Source organism: Ranitomeya variabilis, chromosome 3, assembly GCF_051348905.1.
Source record: "Ranitomeya variabilis isolate aRanVar5 chromosome 3, aRanVar5.hap1, whole genome shotgun sequence".
Taxonomy (NCBI): Eukaryota; Metazoa; Chordata; class Amphibia; order Anura; family Dendrobatidae; genus Ranitomeya; species Ranitomeya variabilis.
This window is the reverse complement of record NC_135234.1, coordinates 54,331,523-54,344,721: the sequence shown is the minus strand read 5'-3', so window position 1 is coordinate 54,344,721 and position 13,199 is coordinate 54,331,523. Positions and strand designations below refer to the sequence as shown.

The 13,199-nt window shown below is 48.0% G+C and overlaps 1 protein-coding gene across 16 annotated transcripts in view; it reads right to left on the bottom strand.

Moving 5' to 3' along the window:
- The window catches only part of ROBO2 (roundabout guidance receptor 2), a 1,292,543-nt gene that overhangs the window by 297,966 nt on the left and 981,378 nt on the right, over nucleotides 1–13,199 (bottom strand). The window lies entirely within an intron of this gene.

Genomic DNA, 13,199 nt, shown 5'->3' with positions numbered 1-13,199 from the left:
CTGAGAACGCTCGAAGGGGAGCCAGAGGTGAAGACGCTGCAAAGTGCCGACCAACACACCACCAGAAGAACCGCTGCAGACTCCAGAGAGGAGACACCGACCTCAATAAGGTTAGCAAAGGGGAGAAGCTATGTCGGAGCAGGAGGAAGAAGTGATGGCAGATGCAGCCACAGCCCCTGTAACGCCCCAAGACCTTGGGTTGGATGCAGCCGCCGGTCTCATGGCACCCCGGGCCTCGCCACGAATGCACCTGCAGGCCCCGTCTTACCACCGCAGCTTCAATCAGCAGGCCGGACCCCGCTGCCGCTACAGTACCCATCATGCCGTTGTCCACAGTAGCCAAAGGGATTGAGTCCCAACCAGGGGTGCAGAAGACAGCCCCTCTCATGGTGACCACTGACCTGAAAGCGCAACCACCCTACAAAGACAGAAAAAGTGTCAAGTGTTACATCTGTGGCAAGTTTGGCCATTTCCAGAACCAGTGCAAAGCACTCACGCCCCCGAAGAGACTGGACCCATGCAATCCAAGAGTTGGTCCAGAGAAACAGGTCAAGGAGGAAGTGCAGAAAGCAGTGAAGTACCCCGTCCATAGGACAGAGGCAAGCAAGCCAGGTCTGCAAGACACTACGCTCCTGACATGTAAAACTTCATCTGCAGGACCAATACCTCAAATTACCTTTAAAAGTGGATGGCGTTGTCAGATCCAAAGTGGTGCAGCCAGAAGTGTGATGACACCTGTGGAACTCGCTGATCCCACCTGCCTATCAGAATTCTCTGTGTCTCGCATGGGCATTGATGGTCAAGTCAGACATTCTCAGCTTACAAAGCCACTGAGCGTGTGCACTCAGCCAGGACACTCTATCCTGTCCCAGTTTGTGGTGTAAAGGACCTGCCACTCAACGTACTGGGAGCGAACCTACTGCAGAAGCTGAAGGCAACCACAGTGTTCCAGGGAGATGGGACAGTGACACTTTCTTCATCCCTGACCCAAGAAGAGTCATGCTGGCGGCCCTACAAGAACATTAAGCAACCAATGAGGCCTACTCAAGGAGGTACTGGACGTAGTACCAGAAAGTCTATGGTCTAAGGGACCCCAGCACATGAGAAAACCTCAAGTTGCCCCAGTACGGGTGTCACTCAAGCCATGTACCCCGTACCCTCGTAAGGCCCAGGCCAGGCCTAGAGTCAAGCTGCCTCTGACCAACTGAAGGTCTACCTGGAAATAGGAATCATTGTTCCTCGCACATCGCCTTGCAATACCCCGCTTTTCCCCATCAAGAAAAAGACTGTAAAAGGAGAGCCAGCCAAGTTCAGAATGGTATATAACCTGAGAGCTGTGAATGACGCCACAGTGTTTGAAACTGCAATTATGCCGAATCCGCACACTCTGCTCTCGAATGTGCCTGCCACAGCAAAAGTGTTCACAGTGACCGACCTGGCTAAGGTTTTCTTCAGTGTTCCCCCTCATCCGGAAGACCAGTTCCTGTTTGCCTTAATGCACCAGGGGGGACACCACACATGGACAGTGATGCCACAGTGGGCCCAGAACAGCCCTTCACAGTTCACCAAAGCAATGTCCACAGTTCTCACCAACTGAGTCACAGAACAAGCAGAAGTAACCCTGCTACAATACATGGACAATCTACTCCTTTGTGCAGTTGACTTTGACACGTGTAAAGCCCATTCCTTGTATCTCCTACTCTGCCTGGCGGAGCAGCACTGCAAGATCTCAAAGAACAAAGTCCAGTGGTGTCTGAAGCAAGTTACGTTCCAGAGACACTGTATTGCTCACCAGGCGAAACACCTGACAGATGACCGGAAGACCACAGTGGAGAAGATGGTCCCTCCGACAACTCCAAAGGTGCTACAGGCCTTCCTTGGTCTAGTTTCATATTGCAGAGCCTGGATCCCTGATGCTTCCGTCCTAATGCAGCCTCTGTGTGAATAAAACAGCGTGACCCCGTTCCTCCAGACAGATGTGGCCTTCAGTTCGTTCAAGAAGTTAAAAGGCTCTGTAGTCTCAGCGCCAGCACTAGGCCTATCTGACTACAAGAAGCCATTCCGTCTCTACTTGATGAGAAGAGAAGGCCTTGCTACTGGAGTCCTGACACAGCTTCAGGGGGGAAAACAGAGACTTTCGGACTACTTTTCAGCTTGCCTGGATCCAGTTGCAAGGGAAGCCTCTTCCTCCCGCATGAGAGCAGCAGTTGCAGCACACGCCCTCCTGGACAGGACTACTGACATCAGTGGAAAAACCATTGGAAATCCTGGCTCTGCATGACATCTCAACAATCCTCAACCAAACCCAGCTAAAACATCTCTCCACCGCCAGGCATCTTCGCCTCCAGTGCTCTCTACTCCTGCCCAACAATGTCACCATCTCCAAATGCACAGTCCTCAATCCGCCCACTCTACTCCCACTCCCAAGGGGGGATACAGATACGGATCCTCAGATAAAAAGTCTGATCAAAATCTGCATGATACCTTCTGCAGGGATCTGAATTTGCTCCGGACGGATGACCATGATTGCCTCAGCATCATGCAACAGGAAACAGCAGGACTACTCAAGGTGGCAGAAGAGCCACTGACCAACCCAGAGTTGATCCTCTATGTGGATGGCTCCAGATTTGCAGATGATGAAGGAAGATTCCACACGGGAGGTGCAGCGACCAGCAATCAAGAGATCCTGTGGTCCAGAAGTCTGCCGCCCAGTCTGTCAGCCCAGGAAGCAGAACTGATAGCGCTGATGAAGGCCTACCAGATGGCAGAAGACAAGACTGAGAAAATGTTTACCGATTCAAGGTACTTGCATGGCATAGCACACGACTTCGGACCCATCTGGGCTGCAAGGGACTTCCTCACAGCAAGCGGAACAACCGTGAAGCATCAATGGAGCCATTAAGGACCTGCTGAACACACTTCAACTTCCAAAAGTGGTGACAATGCTAAAAGTCAAAGCGCATGGAAAACTGAACACAGTAGGGGCACGAGGCAACAACATGGCGGATATGGCAGCCAAAGAAACAGTCAAGGGAAGACAATATGGACAAGTGGAAGAGGTCGTAGAGCCGGACGGCTACTACAGGACGGCTGAAGACAGGAAACCTGACAAGATGACATCCTGGGATCTGCTCAAAAAAGTTGCAAGAGCAAGCCCCAAAGGACAAGAAGGAATGCTGGGTGCAGAAGTGAGCAACACATGAAGAAGGAAGGGTATACTAAATGGACTACAAACCCTGTTTACCCCGAACCATGTACCCTATGGTGGTCCAGTGGGCACATGGGCCCACACACAGATTAAAGACACAGATGAATGATCCGATTGGTGCTTACTGGTTCGCTCCAGAAATCTCCACCCTAACAGCCAAGTTCATAAACAGCTGTCTGACCTGTGGCAAATGCAACCCTGGAAGAATGAAGAAAGTTCCCACACATCAACTTGCCAGACCACTGTACCCCCTTCCAGAGGATCCAGATAGACCACATCCAGACGCCGCCAAGTGGAGGATTCGAATATGCCCTTGTGGTCGTGGACGTGTTCTCAGGATGACCAGAAGCTTTCCCAGTGAGGAACCAGTCAGCAAAGACTACTGCAAAGAAGCTACTCTCAGAGACGAGATATGCAGCTATGGGGTCCCAGAAGTGATAGAGAGTGACCAGGGACCTGCATTCACAGCAAACCTCACATGAGAGATCTAGTCAGCAGTAGGGTCAGACTTAGGCCTACACACTCCCAATCACACTACTCAGTGTTAGGCACACTCCCAGAGGCCCAGAAAAGCTGTCACCATATGAAATTTTGTTTGTGTCTAGTCCCAGGTTAGGGGTATCCTTTCCCTTAGCAGCTGATTATGTAATATGATACTTTGTCTGCTTATGTAATTGAAATCACCAAGAAACTTGCTAACATCCATTCTCGAGTTTTTTTCTTCATTGCCAGATCCAGATTCAGTGTCCGGTATGCACTCCTAGAAGCCAGGAGACTGGGTGTTGGTGAAAAAGCTTGTAAGGAGAACACCACTCGATCCCAGATTTGATGGTCCTGCTCAAGTGCTGCTGATGACACCAAACTCTGTGAAACTGGAGGGAAGACTCGCTTGGATCCACTCATCGCATGGCAAGAAAGCTCCCCTACCAGAAGATGACACCCAAGCCAGAATGATGTCGTGGATGCCCTGCCTGACCGAAGAGATGACCTACCTGATAAAGACTGCACATCGCTCACTACACATGCTATTGACTAAGAGACTGATTGCAACGAACCCCCGTTAGGGACAGATCTCCTGACCGCCCATTTGCGAAAAGTCTGTATGGAGTGGGGCACAGGTGTTAGGCTTGTGTCAGTTCGCCAACAGCACAAAAGAGTTGCAGCGCTTTGGGACAGGAGGCTAGGATTAGGGCAAGTGATATCTAAGGGGGGCTTGTGATAGAAATATATATATCATGTAGATCTCACTTGCATGTATACTCCTCTATAATCAAATATATACTTATATGCTCACAACTAATATATACATTATAATCAATGGTTTAAAATGGCTGACACAAACTGAACTGATATAAGCCTGATATAACCCAGACAGATCATATGGTGTTTTTCCATCTTAAAAACAGGAAATCGGGTCAGATGTCTGAGATAATGCCTAGAATCTAGCTGAATCTTGCTGAAACGGCAGACCAACAGTGTCAGGTGTCTCCACTTTGTCCTAGACAGAGAACTCGAGTTTAGTTGCTTGATCAGCAGTCATATGAGCATTAATCACAATATTCCATATATGTTTAGATAACCAATGACAGAGGAGCTAGACAATATGGTAATTAACTAACCACCCCTGACAACCCCTAACCACTCCTTTCTATGTGAAAATATAAAACTATGTATGTACAATAAAGTATCAGTATTGATGGAATGTTGTTCTGTCACAGTTGTGTACAGTCCATTCTTGATGAGCGCTCAAAATACTCAGTCTAATTGGGAGCGGCCACAGCACACACAGGGATATATTTATCCAACCCTAATATTTCCATAACAGCAGCATTGGTGTGGTCAGCGGAGGACGATTGGAAGGAGGGACCGCAGACAGACTTACTATGCCTAAAATAAAAAAAGTAGGCTCTATGCAGGTTTAAATAGGTTACATCTAATATGGGTACACAGGCAGCATTGCTGTTGTCAGCGGAGGATGATTGGAAGGAGGGACCGCAGACAGACTTACTAGGCCTAAAATAAAAAAAAACGTAGGCTCTATGCAGGTTTAAATAGGTTACAGGGGTACACAGGCAGCATTGGTGTGTTCAGCGGAGGGCGATTGCACCGAGGGGCAGACACAGTTAGTAGGGCCAAAAAAGTTATAGGCGAAATGCAGTTAAAAATAGGTTACAGGAGTACACAGGCGGCCTAGCCTGAACAAAGGTTCAGTGGAGGACAACTGTAAGGAGTGTCTTACACAGTTAGTAGGCCAAAATAATAGTGAGGTTAATGTCTGGCAAAAAAAAAAATCACAAATAAACAGGTGGCATACTTAGGTACAGGGGTGGGCTCCTCTGCTGACTTGCAGACAGTGGTAGTTGGCGCAAAGTATTAACTGGTGTAAATGTAGGACAGGGACCCTGAATATTTTTACTAGCATCAATCATGTCAACAAATTGGTATTGGCAGTGCCATTGAAGGATTTAACAGCACAGACTAAACAGTGGTGGAGCAGTGAGAGGTAATTTTGCAAGTGGTACAGCACTGTTTGAGCTGGGGGGGAACACTCTCTCGTGGGCGGCGGTACTGGCCCAGGGCCCCTCATGTTACGATGGTGTGTCTGACATTGGGTGCGCACCACCACCGCCAGAGACACTTCATTGTACTATGAGGGACCCTGTGCCAGTGACGTCGCCCAAAAGTGGGCACACCCACCTGTTCAGCCAAACGGCACTCGCACGGGTGCTTGTGCCAAGTGGTGACAACGGCCCCGTGGGGGGAGTCAGCCCATTTAGGGAGGTGTAAAAATGGTCTATGGTGGACATACAGCAGCTGCAAATGGAGAAATTGGAGCAGTCAGTAAGACGAGTCCAAAAGCAAGACCTTTTTACAGGAAAGCTAGGTGTCAGCAGGGAAAGGTGGGGCAAAATAATTAGAAATCCATGATTGGTTCATTTTAATGAAGGCTAGATCATCAACATTTTGGGTCGCCAGACGAGTCCTTTTTTCGGTCAGTATTGAACCAGCAGCACTGAATACTCTTTCTGATAGCACACTAGCAGCTGGGCAAGCAAGCTCCTGTAAAGCATATTCTGCCAATTCAGGCCAGGTGTCTATTTTGGATGCCCACTATTCAAATGGGAATGACGTGTGAGGGAGAACATCGATAAGGGCGGAAAAATAGTTAGTAACCATACTGGACAAATGTTGTCTCCTGTCACTTTGAATTGATGCTGCAGTACCTGTCGTGTCTGCGGTCATTGCGAAATCACTCCACAACCTGGTCATAAAACCCCTCTGTCCAACGCCACTTCTGATTTGTGCACCTCCAACACCTCTGCCATGTTGCCCCCTGCAGCTCGTGTGAGAACCATCACCACCGCTGTGTGCTGGGAATGCCTGAACCAAGCGGTCTACAAGAGTTGCTTGTTTGGTAGCCAATATTTGCTCAAGGTTCTCATGTGGCATGATATTTTGCAATTTCCCTTTATAGCGTGGATCCAGGAGGCAGGCCAACCAGTAATCATCATTGGTCATCATTTTGATAATGCGGGGGTCCCTTTTTAGGATATGCAAGGCATAATCCGCCATGTGGGCCAATGTTCCAGGTGTCAATTCACTGCTTGTGCTGGGTTGAGGAGCACTTTCTGGCAAATCAACATCACTTGTCTCCCTCAAAAACCCTGTACCTGACCTTGCAATGCCACCAGTTTCTATTGCCCCCTGAGAAGCTTCCTCCCATAAATATTCATCCCCATCATCCTCCTCGTCCTCCTCCTCTTCGTCCGCCACCTCGTCCAGGAGACTTCCCTGAGCAGACAATGGCTGACTGTCATCAAGGCTTCCCTCGTCCTCGGCTGCAGACGCCTGCTCCTTTATGTGCATCAAATTTTGCATCAGCAGACGCATTAGGGGGATGCTCATGCTTATGATGGCGTCATCTGCACTAACCAGGCATGGGCATTCCTCAAAACACTGAAGGACTTGACACAGGTCTTGTAGCTTCGACCACTGCACACCTGACACCTCCATGTCTGCCATCCAACTGCCTGCCCATGTATGTGTATCCTCCCACAAATTCATAACAGCACGCCTCTGTTCGCACAGCCTCTGAAGCATGTGCAGTGTGGAGTTCCACCTTGTTGCAACGTTGATTATTAGGCGGTGCTGGGGAAGCTTCAAAGATCACTGATAGTTCTGCATACGGCTGGAGTGTACGGGCGAATGGCGGATGTGCGAGCAAAGTCGTCGCACCTTCAGGAGCAGGGCGGGTAACCCCGGATAACTTTTCAGGAAGCACCGCACGACCAGGTTCAAGGTGTGAGCCAGGCAAGGAATGTGTTTCAGTTGTGAAAGGGCTATGGCAGCCATAAAATTCCTTCCGTTGTCACTGACTACCTTGCCTGCCTCAAGATGTACACTGCCCAGCCATGACTGAGTTTCTTGCTGCAAGAACTCGGACAGAACTTCCGCGGTGTGTCTGTTGTCGCCCAAACACTTCATTTCCAACACAGCCTGCTGACGCTTACCACTAGCTGTTCCATAATGGGACACCTCATGTGCAACACTGGCAGCTGCAGATGGAGTGGTCGTGCGACTGCGGTCTGTGGATGAGCTCTCGCTTCTGCTGGAGGACGAGGAGGAGGAGGAGGGGTGGCGACCGCCTACAGCCATCTGTTTCCTAGACCGTGGGCTCGGCAGAACTGTCCCAATATGGCTGTCCCCTGTGGACCCTGCATCCACCACATTAACCCAGTGTGCCGTGATGGACACGTAACATCCCTGGCCATGCCTACTGGTCCATGCATCTGTTGTGAGGTGCACCTTTCTACTGACAGATTGCCTGAGTGCATGGACAATGCGGTCTTTGACATGCTGGTGGAGGGCTGGGATGGCTTTCCTCGCAAAGAAGTGTCGACTGGGTAGGTCATAGCGTGGCACTGCGTAGGCCATCAGGGCTTTGAAAGCTTCGCTTTCAACCAACTGGTAGGGCATCATCCCTAACGAGATTAGTCTAGCAATGTGGGCGTTCAAACCCTGTGTACGCGGATGAGAGGATGAGTACTTCCTTTTCCTAACGAGAGTCTCTTGTAGGGTGAGATGGATTGGAGAGCTGCATATGGTGGAACTAGCGGGGGTGGTGGTGGACATGGCAGACTGAGAGAGGGTTGGTGATGGTATTCTTGCTGTTGGCCTACATACAGTGTTTTCTACCAAGAACCTGGCGATTACCTGACTGCTTTGCCCTTGCGATGATACCTCCACATTTGCTGCAGGTGGTGTCGTAAACGGTGGGCTTACAGTGAGGGAAGGAATGTAGCATTGCTGACTAGCTTCATTGTGAGGGGGTTCAACAACGTTACGAGACGTTTGGTAGTTAGTCCAGGCTTGCAAGTGCATGGTGGTTAAATGTCTACGCAGGCAAGTTGTATTTAAATTTTTGACATTCTGACCTCTGCTAAAGGTCCTTGAGCATTTCTTACAGATCACTTAGCAGTTAGCACTGATCATTCGGATCTTGGTTAAAAAATTGCCAGACTGCACTCTTCCTACTATCGAATACCTTTTCAGGCATTGCACACTGTGCTACTTTAACCGGATGGCCACGCTGTCCTACAACTGTTTTTGGTTTTGACACACGTTTTTGGCCAGATATGGGCCTGCCAGATGAAAGCTGTTGCGATGTTGATGCCTGCTGCAGCTCCTCCTCCTCCGCTTCAGAGCTACTGCCAGCAGCTCCCTGTTCCCCCAATGGCTGCCAATCGGGGTCAACAACTGGGTCATCTATCACCTCCTCTTCTATGTCCTGTGCACCTTCCTGTGTGTCACCGTGTAAGGTGCTATAACGTTCGGGACGGGGCACCATAGTCTCATCAGAGTCAGATTCTGGCTCAGTACACTGCGAGGGCAATGTTGTGATCTGAGTCAATGGAACAGCATAATAATCTAGCTGTGGCTGTGCATCTGTGCACTCCATGTCCGATTCATCTTGCAATGGGCATGGCCTGTTAACAATTTCCCTTTCTAAAGCAGGCACGGTATGTGTAAAGAGCTCCATGGAGTAACCTGTTGTGTCGCCTGACGCATCCTTCACTGTTGTTCTGGGTGAAGGACAAAAGGAAGCGACTTGTTCCTGACCAGGAGCATCCACTGACGACGTGCTGCTTTTAAATTTTGCACTTTCCGAAGAGGAGGCGAAAGAGCTAGAGGCAGAGTCAGCAAGGAAAGCCAAAACTTTTTTCTGCTGCTCCGGCTTTAAAAGCGGTTTTCCAATTCCCAGAAAAGGGAGCGTTCGAGGCCTTGTGTAGCCAGACGATGATGCTGGCTCAACAACTCGAGACTTAGGTGCTATATTGCTTTTCCCGCGACCACCTGATGCTCCATGACCACCACCACTACCATCATTACCAGCTGGCAATGACCGCCCACGGCCACGACCTCTTCCACCAGACTTCCTCATTCTTGGAAAAATGTAACCAAACTAACAACCGTTATATGGTACTGTAAAACAAGGTAGAAGGTGTACATAAACTTGTTGTGAATTTAAATTTCCCTTTATAGGTGTGGGAGACTGCTGGGAAAATCAGGCCCACTGTATTACACTACACAGTTTGAGTGTCAGAAAGTGGCTGACAGATATGCCACAAACAGGACTGACGCAGATGCACTCAGTGGCAATATAAATCTCCCTTTTTATGTGTGGGAGAATGCAGAAAGAAATCAGGCCCAATGTATTACACTACACAGTTTGAGTGGCAGAAAGTGGCTGGCAGATATGCCACAAACAGGACTGACGCAGATGCACTCAGTGGCAATATAAATCTCCCTTTTTATGTGTGGGAGAATGCAGGAAAAAATCAGGCCCACTATATTACACTACACAGTTTGAGTGGCAGAAAGTGGCTGGCAGATATGCCACAAACAGGACTGACGCAGATGCACTCAGTGGCAATAGAAATCTCCCTTTTAATGTGTGGGAGAATGCAGGAAAAAATCAGGCCCACTATATTACACTACACAGTTTGAGTGTCAGAAAGTGGCTGGCAGATATGCCACAAACAGGACTGACGCAGATGCACTCAGTGGCAATATAAATCTCCCTTTTTATGTGTGGGAGACAGCAGAAATAAATCAGGCCCACTGTATTACACTACACAGTTTGAGTGGCAGAAATAGGCTGGCAGATATGCCACAAACAGGACTGACGCAGATGCACTCAGGGGCAATATAAATCTCCCTTTTTATGTGTGGGAGAATGCAGGAAAAAATCAGGCCCACTGTATTACATTACACAGTTTGAGAGGCAGAAAGTGGCTGGCAGATATGCCACAAACAGGACTGACGCAGATGCACTCAGTGGCAATATAAATCTCCCTTTTTATGTGTGGGAGAATGCAGAAAGGAATCAGGCCCAATGAATTACACTACACAGTTTGAGTGTCAGAAATTGGCTGGCAGATATGCTACAAACAGGACTGACGCAGATGCACTCAGTGGCAATAGAAATCTCCCTTTTTATGTGTGGGAGAATGCAGAAAGAAATCAGGCCCACTGTATTACACTACACAGTTTGAGTGGCAGAAATAGGCTGGCAGATATGCCACAAACAGGACTGACGCAGATGCACTCAGTGGCAATATAAATCTCCCTTTTTATGTGTGGGAGAATGCAGAAAGAAATCAGGCCCACTGTATTACACTACACAGTTTGAGTGGCAGAAATAGGCTGGCAGATATGCCACAAACAGGACTGACGCAGATGCACTCAGTGGCAATATAAATCTCCCTTTTTATGTGTGGGAGAATGCAGAAAGAAATCAGGCCCACTGTATTACACTACACAGTTTGAGTGGCAGAAATAGGCTGGCAGATATGCCACAGACAGGACTGACGCAGATGCACTCAGGGGCAATATAAATCTCCCTTTTTATGTGTGGGAGAATGGAGGAAAAAATCAGACCCAGTGTATTACACTACACAGTTTGATTGGCAGAAAGTGGCTGGAATATATATCAAAAAATACAAGGGCTGTAGTAGAATTTCAATCTCCCTACAATGATCAAAGGACAAGTATGTCAGCAATAAAAAGGACTGCTGCACACAAGAGTGTGGACAAAGAAACAAGAGAACTGTGCAGAAAGAAGCAACAGGATTTTTGCTTTGAAAAAAGCAGTTGGTTTGCACAGCGGCGTACAAACAGCAATGCAGCTATCAGGGAGCCTTATAAGCTACAGAGCTGATGCACAGAAATCTAGCCTCCACTGTCCCTGCAAAGAAAAGGTGGTGTTGGACAGAGGAAATCACTACAGCACAAGCGGTTTGGGGGTTAATATTTCCTCCCTAACAATAGCCCTGCTTCTGACGAAGCAGCAGCAACCTCTCCCTATGCTCATTTCGGCAGCAGTAAGATGGCGGTCAGCGTGCAAGCCCCTTTATAGCCCCTATGACGCTGCTGAAAGCAAGCCAATCCCTGTAATGCCCTTCTCTAAGATGGTGGGGACTGAGACCTATGTCATCATGCTGCCCACACTCTGCGTCCTCCTTCATTGGCTGAGAAATGGCGCTGAATGCGTCATATGAAACGCAACTTTGGCGTGAAGATCGTCGACCGCATGACCAATCCCACACTGGGATCGGGTCGGGTTTCACAAAACCCGACTTTGCCGAAAGTCGGCGATTTATGAAATTGACCGATCCGTTTCGCTCAACCCTATTCAAGAGTATAAATGATAACACCAAAACTTTTTCTCCACTCATGGTTAGTGGTTAGTGAAGTCATTTCTTGTCAAACTACTGTGTTTTCTCTTTTTAAATCATAATGACAACCAAAACATCCAAATGACCCTGATCAAAAGTTCACACACCCTGGTGATTTTTGCCTGATAACATGCACAGATGTTGACAATAATGGGTTTGAATGGCTACTAAAGGTAACATCCTCAACAGTGACCTGTTTGCTTGTAATCAGTGTGTAAACATAAAAGCTGAGTGAGTTTCTGGGATCCAGACAGACTCTTGAATCTTTCATCCAGCCACTGACGTTTCTGGATTGTGAGTCATGGGGAAAGCAAAAGAATTGTCAACAGATCTACGGGAAAAGGTAGTTGAACTGTATAAAACAGGAAAGGGATACAAAAAGATATCCAAGGAATTGATAATGCCAGTCAGCAGCTTTCAAACTGTGATTAACAACCGGAAAATCAGGGGCTCTGTAAAAACAAAACCACGGTCAGTTAAAGCAACATAAATGGCGTCCACAACTGCCAGTAAAATAGTTTGGCATGCAAAGAAAAACCCACAAATAACATCAGCTGAAATACTGGACTCTCTGAAAACTAGCGGTGTGGCTGTTTCAAGATGCACAAAAAGGATGCACTTGAAGAAAAATGGGCTGCATGGTCGAGTCGCAAGGAGAAAGCAATTACTGTGCAAATGCCAAAAAGTATCTCACCTACAACATGCAAAACAGCACAGAGACAAGCCTCAAAACCTCTGGAACAAGGTAATTTGGAGTGATGAGACCAAAATTGAACTTTTTGGCCACAACCATAAACGTTACATTTGGAGAGAGGTCAACAAGGCCTATGATGAAAGTAACACCATTCCTACTGCAAAGCATGGAGGTGGATTGCTGTTGTTTTGGGGATGTGCGAGCTACAAAGGCACATGAAACTTGGTCAAAGTTGAAGGAAAGATGAATGCAGCACGTTATCATTAAATACTGAAGGCAAATTTGTACTCGTCAGCCCGTAAGCTGCTTATGGGACATACTTGGATGTTCCAACATGACAACGATCCAAAACATAAGGCTAAGTCGACCTGTCATTGGCTACAGCAGAACAAAGTGAAGTTTCTGGAGTGACCATCTCAGTCTCCTGACCTCAATATCATTGAGCCACTCTGGAGAGATCTCAAGCACGCAGTTCATGCTAAACAGCCCAGGAAATTACAGGAACTGGAGACTGTTTGCTAAGAAGAGTGGGCAGCTTTACCATCTGAGAAAATAAAGA